Here is a 10,471-nt window from a genome sequence, read left to right as displayed (position 1 = left end):
AAGCTACCAGATGAAGACAAACTTTTCCCACAAACATTACACAAATAAGTTTCTCGGCTTTCGTTGTGCCTCTTGAGATGGCGCTTGTACTTCCTCTTGATGTGGAACACTTTGTCGCACAGATGACAGGAATACTTGCTTTCGTGTTCCAACATGTGCTTATTGAATTTATATTGTCCCGATACGATTTTCCCGCACACCTCGCACGTAATCTTGGGATTGTTACTGTGCCGCTGAACGTGCCGAAGATACGATCGCTTTCCCATGTGGTTGTAAACTTTCCCACAGATCTGGCAGGTGTACGTGACGTCCTTGTCTTCGTGGAGCTTCAAGTGCGATTTGAAATTCTTGTCACATTTGAAGTGTGAGCCGCAGTGATGGCACTCGAAATGTTCGCCGGTGTGACTAATGCTGTGGCGTCGCAACCCCTGTTTCTCTTTAAAGCATTTTCCGCAGATAATGCAAGAATAGTCTTTAGTCGTGTGAACATCTCTGCGATGTTTCCTCAGATGATTCTCACTCTCGAATTTCACGCCGCAAGTGCCGCAAATCGCGCACTCTCTTTGGCTGGTAAGTGACCATTCTTCTGCGCACTTCCTAAATCTGAAAATTGAAGCATATTTTAAAATCGGGATCCGACGTGAAGATCAAAACAAAAACTACGAATATAAGTGAAGAAAACAGTACTTCCATCTTCAACAAAACAAGATAATACTACCGTATTTAAAACCTGAAAGAATCTTCAGTAGAACGTATCTAAGAATTGAAAAAAAAATCATAAGAAATCCAGTTTTATTGCAAAATATTAATAGGAAACGTTCTAACTACATTTTATCAGAATGTATTCTCATGTGAGTTTTCAACAGAGTCTTGGTAACAAATTTTTTCTGACAAATACTACACTCGTATGGTTTTTCTCCAGTGTGGACGGACCTCATGTGTATCGTTACCGAGCCATTTTGGCTAAAACTCTTGTTACAAAATTTGCACTCGAAAGGTTTTTCCTTCGTATGCACCCTCAAATGCACCCTCAAGTACTTCTTAGCTGAAAATTTCTTATCACAATGTGTACACTCGAAAGGTTTCTCTCCGGTGTGGATCCTCGTATGATCAGAGAAGCTACCATAGGAAGTGAGCCTTTTCCCACAAACATTACACAAATAAGTTTCTTGGCTTTCGTTTTTATGGTGCCCCTGAACGTGCATAAGATACGCTTTCTTTCCCATGTGGTTGTAAACTTTCCCACAGATCTGACACGTGTACGTGACGTCCGTGTTTTCGTGGAGCTTCAAGTGCGCTTTGAAATTCTTGTCACTTTTGATGCGTGAACCGCAGTGGCACTCGAAAGGTGGCTCGTCGGTGTGAGTAATGCTGTGGGATCGCAACTCTCCTTTCCCTTTGAAGCATTTTCCGCAGATAATGCAAGAATAGTCCTTAGTCGTGTGAACATCTCTGCGATGTTTCCTCAATTCATTTTCACTCTCGAATTTCACGCCGCAAACCCGGCAAACCTTGCGCTTTTTTTGATTGGTAAGTTGCCACTCTTGCGTGGATTTTCTAAATCTGTAAATTGAAGCACGTTTAAAAAAATGCGATAAAAACGAAAACAAAAACTAGCAGTTTGTTTAAAATTAGAAATAAAACTTCCACGTTCTTAACACAACTAAAACAAAACGCGAGAACGCTACCATTATAGTTGTTGTGCAATTTTCCAGATTTCTTCGAAGATTTTTAAAAACACTCACTACTTGGCAGATGCGCCTCGTGTGACACTTGGTGTGTGGTCAACAAACTTTCTAATAAAAGAAAAAACGACAGATAAAAATCAAAATTTATTGCATAATTCTCTGACAATTCTAATCAGAATGTGTACTTAAGTGTTTGATCAAACCACACTTAAACACAAACTTCTTGGAACAAATGTTACACGCATATGGTTTCTCTGTGTGTGCTGATCTCACGTGTACTATCAACCCCCCGTACTGAGCAAAACGTTTATCACACAATTTGCACTCGATCGGTTTCTCCTTCGTGTGCACCCTCATATGCACCGTCAAGTACTTCTTAGACGAGAATTTCTTATCACAGTGCGTACACTCGAAAGGTTTCTCTCCGGTATGGATCCTCCTGTGGTCAGAGAAGCTACCAGACGAAGACAGACTTTTCCCACAAACATTACACAAATAAGTTTCTGGGCTTTTGCTGTTGTGCCTCTTAAGATGGCGCTTGTACTTCTTCTTGATGTGGAACACTTTGTCGCACACATGACACGGATACTTGATTTCGTGTCCCAACATGTGCTTACTGAATTTACATTGTCCCGCTACGATCTTGCCGCACACGTTGCACGTAATCCTAGGATTGTTATGGTGCCGCTGAACGTGCATGAGATACGCGGGCTTTCCCATGTGGTTGTAAACTTTCCCACAGATCTGACACGTGTACGTGACATCCATGTCTTCGTGGAGCTTCAAGTGCGATCTGAATTTGTTGTCACTTTTGAAGCGTGAGCCGCAATGATGGCACTCGAAAGGTCGCTCGTCGGTGTGACTAATGCTGTGGCGTCTCAGCGCTCGTTTCTCCTTGAAACATTTTCCGCAGATAATGCAAGAATAGTCTTCAGTCATGTGAACATCTCTGCGATGTTTCCTTAATTGATTCTCTTTCTCGAATTTTACGCCGCAAACGCGGCAAACTTTGTGCTTTTTTTGACTGGTAGGTTGCCACTCTTGTGTGGATGTCATAAATCTGGAAATTGAAACACTTTTACAAAAAATGCGATGAGAATCAAAACAAAACTAACAGTTTGTTCAGAATTAGAAATAAAAGTTTCACCTTTGGGATTCTTAACACAACTAGAACAGAACGCGACAGCACGACCGTGATAGTTGTTAAAAATGTGAAACAATTTTAGGAGAGCTGCAGTACAATAAAAATCTGAAAGAGACGTCAGGAAAATGTATCTGTGACTCCGGATCCCACTTGATCTGGATTTTTACTAATTCGAAGGGAAAAAAGATACAAAGAAATTCGTTTTATTTTTTGCATATCGTAATGAAAGTGGCACTTTTTTACACACAATATCTTAGTGAAAGTAGCACTTTTTTACACGAAAAACCGGACTGAAAGTAGTACTTTTTTGCTTCATTTTATTCCATCTCCTTGGAGATGATTGTCAAAGCATACCTATGTTTTTTTTGACCAAATTTCTTCTCGTTTCACTCGCGTTTTAAAATGGCCCACGCGTGCCAAAAAAAGCCCAATTTACACACAAACTCGCCAAATAAACTACTATTGTACAACTAGTTATGAAAGTCATACTTTTTTTCACGAACTTGCAGATTGATTAATCAAGCAAATAAGTAAAAAAAAAGATACTTTCATAACGTGTTGTACACACTATTTCTTGCACATCGATGTAAGTTGAGAAATTTGATCCAAAAGGATTTATGAAAAATTACAAAAAAAAAATAGGTATTCTTTGACAATCATGATGGAATAAAATGATGCAAAAAAGTATGTACTTTCACTACGATTTTGCGTGTAAAAAAGTGCCACTTTCATTACGATATGCAAAACAAAAATTATCAAAACTCGAAAGGCTTCTCTCCACTGTGCATCCTCATATGATTCATGTAATTACCAAGCGAAGTCACACTTTTCCCACAAATATTACACATATGCGTTTATGTTTGTGGACATGCCGCTTATATCCACTCTTGGTATTTTGAACACTTGGCAGCACAGATCACGGTGATTTTCCACTTTTACCACGCACGTCGCACGCAATTTAGGTTCGCTATGTTGGCTGACGTGTGAAATAAATACTCGTTTTCCCATATGGTTGTAAAGTTTTCCACAATCAGACAAGTGTAGGTGACGTCTGTATTTTCGTAAATTTTTCGAAGCGCGTTGAGAGAGAGAGCAGCACAAATCGCACTCAAAAGGTCGGTCTTCACTGTCACAGGTTCTATGGGATCTCTCAATGCCCGTTTCTTTTTGAAGGATCTCCCGCAATCATAGTCTTCAGTCCTGCGCACATCAGTGCGATGTTTCCTGAGATTAACAGGGTCGAATCTCATGCTGCAAAGACGGCAAAATTACACCCTCCTTGATGCACTTCCTAAATTATGAAATTGAAACATATTTTAAAAAGAAAATAATGGTGAAGATCAAAGCGAGAACTACCACTTTATTTATATTTACAAACAACAAAACTCCTAACATCGCTAAAACCGAACGCGACAACACCGCCAGCGATGTTGTTAAAAGTGTCAAACAATTTTTATAGAGCTGAAAATGATAGAAATCTGAATGAGTCGCCACGAAAATGCAGCTCTGACTCCCTCAGGTAAAAGATTGTTGAGTGTGGATTTCTAAATCGAAAAACAAACACTTTAAAAAATCGGTTTTATTGCAAAATCTTGTCAAATCGGATACGAAACATTGCAACTACATTTTATTAGAATGCGTTTTCAAATGGGCCTTCAACAGAGTATTCGTAACAAATTTTTTCTGGCAAACATTACATTCGTAGGGTTTATCTCCTGTGTGTACGGATCTTATGTGTATCGTTAAGGACCCGTGTTGTGTAAAACTCTTGTTACAAAATTTGCACTCGATCGGTTTCTCCTTCGTGTGCACCCTCAGGTGCACCGTTAGATACTTGCTAGACGAGAATTTCTTATCACAGTATGTACACCCGAAGGGCTTCTCTCCTGTGTGGATCCTCATATGGTCGGCGTAGCTACTAGCATTCGCCACAATTTTCCCACAAATATTACACAATTTTTTTTGCACTTTTTTTTTCTTATTCTTATGCCCGCTGACGTGTCGCTTGTACTCCCTCTTGATGTTGAACACTTCGTCGCACACATGACACTTATAATCGACTTCATGTTCGGACTTGTGCCTCTTGAAATTTAACTGCCCCACTACGATTTTACCGCATACGTCGCACGTAAGTCGAGGTTCTCGGTGGTTGCGAACATGCGAATTGTACGCTGGCTTCCCCATGTGGTTGTAAACTTTTCCGCAAATCTCACAAGTGTAGGTGACGTCGGTGTTTTCGTGGAGCTGTAAATGCGCTTTGAAATGCTGTTCGCTTTTGGTGCGTGCACCGCAATGGGGGCACTCGAAACGCTGAACGTTGGTGTGCGTATCTCTGTGAAAACTCAACGCCTGTTTGTCTTTGAAGCATTTTCCGCAAACAAAGCAAAAATGGTCTTTGGTCTGGTGAACATCTCTTCGATGTTTCCTCAGGAGATTCACGCTTTCGAATTTCACGCCGCAATTGCGGCAAACGCTGCACTTGGGGGTGGTGAGTTCCGATTCTTCTTTACACTTCCTAAATCTGCAAATTGAACGTTATTTTAAAAAAGGTTCTTCCACCCAAAGGTCACAACAAAAAATACCAACTTAAATTATCAGACAGTAAAAATTTCCAGATTTCTTCCAAGTTTTAAAATACACTCACTACTTGACAGATGCGCGTGTGCGTGGTCAACAAACTTTCTACTGAAAGAAAAAACGACAGATAAAAATCAGAATTTATTGCACAATTTTTTCACAATTCTAATCAGAATGTGTAATTAAATGTTTGGTCAAACCACACTTGAACACAAATTTCTTCGAACAAATGTTACACGAGTAGGGTTTCTCTGTGTGTGCTGATCTCACGTGTACTGTTAACGCTCCGTGCTGAGCAAAACGTTTATCACACAATTTGCACTCGATCGGTTTCTCCTTCGTGTGCACCCGCAGGTGCACCGTTAGATACTTCTTCGACGAGAATTTCTTATCACAGTGTGTACACTCGAAAGGTTTCTCTCCGGTGTGGATCCTCATGTGATCAGCAAAACTACTGGGCGAAGACAAACTTTTCCCACAAATATTACACAAATGAGTTTCCGGCCTTTCGCTGTTGTGCCGGTCTATGTGGCGCTTGTGTTCCTTCTTGTCGTTGAACACTTCGTCGCACAGATGACACGAATACTTGATTTCGTGTTCCAACCTGTGCCTGTTGAAATTAGATTGTCCCGCTATGATTTTCCCGCACACGTCGCAAGTAATCCTAGGATCGTTATGTTGCCGCTGAACGTGCGACATATACGCTTTCTTTCCCATGTGATTGTAGACCTTTCCACAGATCTGACAAGTGTACGTGACGTCGGTGTTTTGGTGCAGTTTTAAGTGACTTTTGAAATGGTGTTCGCTCTTGAACCGTGAACCGCACTGATGACACTCGAAAGGTCGCTCCTTGGTATGAGAAACACTGTGGTGTCTCAACCCCTGTCTGTCTTTGAAGCATTTTCCGCAGACAATGCACGAATAATCTTTAGGTATGTGAACATTTCTGCGATGTTTCCTGAGGAGATTCGCAGTTTCGAATTTCACGCCGCAAGTGCGGCAAACGCTGCACTTTGTTTGGGTGGTAAGTTGCCCCTCTTCTGTATACGTCACAGATCTGGAAATTGAACGTTATTTTAAAAAATGGTCGTCCAAACAAAGGCCAAAAAACTACCAACTTAAAATAGAAATAGCCAACATTTCCAGACTTCTTCGGTGTTCTAATGGCCCACGACCAGACAGATGAGCCTCGTGCCACATCTGGTGTGCGGTCGACACATTTTTTATCGAAAGAAAAAACGACAAATAAAAGACAGAATTTTATTGCAAAAATATCTCACGAGCGAACAAATTCCGATCAGAACCCAGAGTTAACAAATTCTGGATGTGAATGTAATAGTATTTAGAGATATAAAAAAAGCTTCATTCATCTGATTCGCTTTTTTCTCGCTTTTTTCAACAACTTAGAAGTCTTCTTCATATTGCTTCGTCAGTGTCTATTAAAAGCCACTCGTCCCACTGTCACTTTACCAGACACCTCGCAACCTACCCTAGGCTCGTCATGTAACGCAAATGCATCTTTTCTCACTACTTTTGTGCACTTTTCGATGTTCAGCAAGATCGACTTGATTTTTAAAACCCGAATCGAAAGGTCGTTCTTCCGTGTGGGCAGTGTTGTGAAGTTTCAACTGAACTTATTAGTCTGGTGGACTCCTCTGAAATGCTTCACGAGATTGAAACTTTAAAATGTGGGTTCTTTTAACGCTAATTTTGCTGAAGCCTGAAAATTCTTTTGCACCTGTTGTCACAAATCATTAAAGAATTGGAAACTCCCGGGCAACAGAAACAAAAAAAAATTACAACAAAACATATTTATTTCAATAGAAAACAACCATTTACAACAACAAGCGTTAAAAAACTGTTCTTAAAGTACAACAAACGAGCTTAGATAGCTGGCCGCGTCCAATGAGACTTCCTGTGCATCGTCAACAACGTCTTCGTTATGAAACCCCTGTTGCAAATATCACACACGTAAGGTCTTTCTCCGCTGTGCACTGCTCGGACATGCAAAGACAAAGAAGTCCCTTGCGTATACCTCTTATCACAAAACTTACAAGCGTACGGTTTTTCTTTCGTGTGGACGTTGATGTGCACCGACAAGTGGTACTTCTTCGTGAATCTCTTCCCGCAGAAACTACAAGCGAACGGTTTTTCTCCCGTGTGCGTCTTCTTGTGATTCTTCAGACTGGTAACCGACGCCATCTCTTTACCGCAAGTCTCGCACAGATGTCGCTTGCCCTCGTGATAGATGGTGATGTGCACCTTCAAGTTCTTCCTCGTGGTAAACGCCTTATCACAGAACTCGCAAACGTGCGGTTTCTCTTTGGTGTGGGTCCTTTGGTGATCCGTGAGGTGCTCCTTCTTCCTGAAACTCTTGTCGCACTGATCACACGCGAACGGCCTCTCGTCGTTGTGAATCATCTGATGATCCCTCAGACTCTTCTTCGAAGACATTTTCCTCCCGCAAGTCTCGCATATGTGCCACTTGCGCTCCCCTTCGTGGCACGTCGATATGTGAGTCTTCAAGTTGTACTCGACGGCGTACACCTTGTCGCAAATGTCGCAACTGTAACTCGGCTGGACGAAATTTTCCTCGTGTTTCTTCTGGTGAGTCTTCAGACTGCTCGGATCGCTGAACGTTTTCTTGCACACCTCGCACGTGTGCCGCACCCCTTTGTGGATCAAAGAATGTTTCCTGAACGACGACCGCGACGCGAACATTTTTTTACACTCCGGACACACCATCCCTTCGGGGTTCTTGTGTCTCCGTCTGTGCTCCTGCAGCTGTTGGTACGTCTTCAGGTGTTCTTCGCACGCGTCGCAGTAGTAGTTTTTCTTGTCGGAATGTATCTCCGAGTGTTTGTTCAAGTTCCACTGGTCCTTGAACAGTTTGCCGCAAACCGGACAACTCAGAGTTTTTGGAGTGTGAACGTCTTTGCGGTGTTTGCGCAACGTTTTGTACGCGGGAAATTTCAGGTTACAAATTTTACACAAGTTTTGGCCTTTTCCCCGCTTTTTATCGTCCGACACCGCTTCTTCTTGATCCTCAACTTTTATATCATCATCACTGCACCTGAAAGCAGATCAGTGAGTTAGTTTCAGAACTGTTAAAGAAGGATGTGAACTAGGTGAGGTTGGAGAAATCAAAACGCTTAAAGATGAGGCATCTGAACCGCAACTCTTTATTCCAACGAGTGAAAAAAGAAATAATAAAGAGGAATCTGCGTTTAATCAGATAATATTTACAATACTGTCCTAACAAAATAGTCTTGTTCTAGTTACCTATATATTTCAACGGAAGATATAATGCCCAAAATCTTCGGAACAAATTCTGCAAAGGTGAATCTGCATGTATCTTCTTAACTCGCAAAGAAGAATTCCTTGTACAAACTGCCAAACGTATGGCCGTCATATATTACTTTTCAGAAGAGATGATCGTATCACAAGTTTCACAAATGTGCTTGATACTTTAACTGATGTGATGTGATTGGTTAGTTTTGATCGATGTTGGAACAAATGTCAAAAACTTAATTAAAAATGTTGCAAATTTTACTTTACTTTGACAACAAGAACAACAAGTTTCTCTAAAAAATGTTCTACCGATGAAAATTTCTTCGCAACCTAGAAATCGTTAGCAAAAGTATTACACCAGCGAAGAAATATTTTACACTGGGCTCTCATTACATTCTTTCACTAGTTGAATAAGCAAATAAAACACAAAATCTGTATCCTCAAGTTTTATTGTACTATCGTCGTCATTATTTTGTCACTACTTCTATTATTTCTTCTTCTGCTTTATTATGGGCCGCACGTGCACCACGGAATGCACTCTTAGTGCCCCCCTTGTTGCAAACCCCTTCAAACAAACATCGCACACGAACGGTCTCTTATTTTCGTGCACTCTCCTCACGTGAAGATGATATCCACTCAAATTTGTAAAAGCTTTGTCGCAAAAACTGCACTGATAAGGCTTCTCATTCGTGTGATTTCTTTTGTGAATCCTCAAATGCTGCTTCGTCACGAACGTCTTGTCACATTCGGTACAACTGTAAGGTTTATTTCCCGAGTGCACCATCATGTGTTCCCTCAAATTCTGCGCTGTCGTCAACCCTTTGCCGCACACGTCACAAATATACCTTTTCCCGTCGTGCACTATCCCCATGTGCTTCGTCAAACCACTCTTACACCTGAACTTTTTGTCGCACGATTCGCACGGAAACTCCGAATCGTCGTGGGTCTTCTTGTGCTGCCTCAAACCGTCTCTGTTTCGGAACGATTTGCCACACTCGTCGCACACGAACTCTTCGGAGGATCTGTGAAGACGTCGGTGCGCGTAGAAGGCCCTTGCCGACGCGAAATTGTACACTATACCACAATCGGGACATTTCTGCCCTGCTACGGAATGGAAGAGTCTGTGGCTTCTCACCATGTGCGTCGATTTCAAGTGTTTGTCGCACACTTCGCAGTAGTGTTTCAGGCGGTCGTCGTGCACTTCCAGGTGGAGCTGAAGCTGGTGCTTGCTTTGAAAGAGCTTACCGCATACCGGACAAAGGTGGGTCTTTGTTTTGGGAATGTGGAAGTGGTATCGGTGGCGGCGCAAGAGTAAGTAACTGCCGAATTGCTGCTTGCACGTTCTGCAGGTGTGCCGTCTTGAGTCTTGCTCCTCGACAGGCGACTGTATCTGTTCGACTTTGACAAATTTGTTGGATCTGCAAATATATCCACGTATCAAACTTTGAAATCGCTCGATAGTTCAAATGTTCTTTGAGTATTTAAGGAAACAAAATAAGTGATTTTAAGAAAACGAAGTATGTAAGTATGATTAACCTGTCGGAACCTACAAGCATGTTGTACCGCAAAAATTTCAAAATATCAACGTAATATATTTTATAAAATTAGAACAAAAACAAAAGCATTATAAGTTATAACCAATCTGAATTTTTTAGTTTTGTTTCACGAAAAAATAATTTACTTTCTGGTAGGTACTCAATGAAGGACAAAAAACTACGACTTAATAGGAAAGTCTTTCCACTTGGTATACCGATTTGTATTCGCGCCCCTC

The sequence above is a fragment of the Tenebrio molitor genome, chromosome 1 (assembly GCF_963966145.1).
Source record: "Tenebrio molitor chromosome 1, icTenMoli1.1, whole genome shotgun sequence".
NCBI classification, from domain to species: Eukaryota; Metazoa; Arthropoda; class Insecta; order Coleoptera; family Tenebrionidae; genus Tenebrio; species Tenebrio molitor.
Note: the sequence above shows the minus strand (reverse complement) of the source record.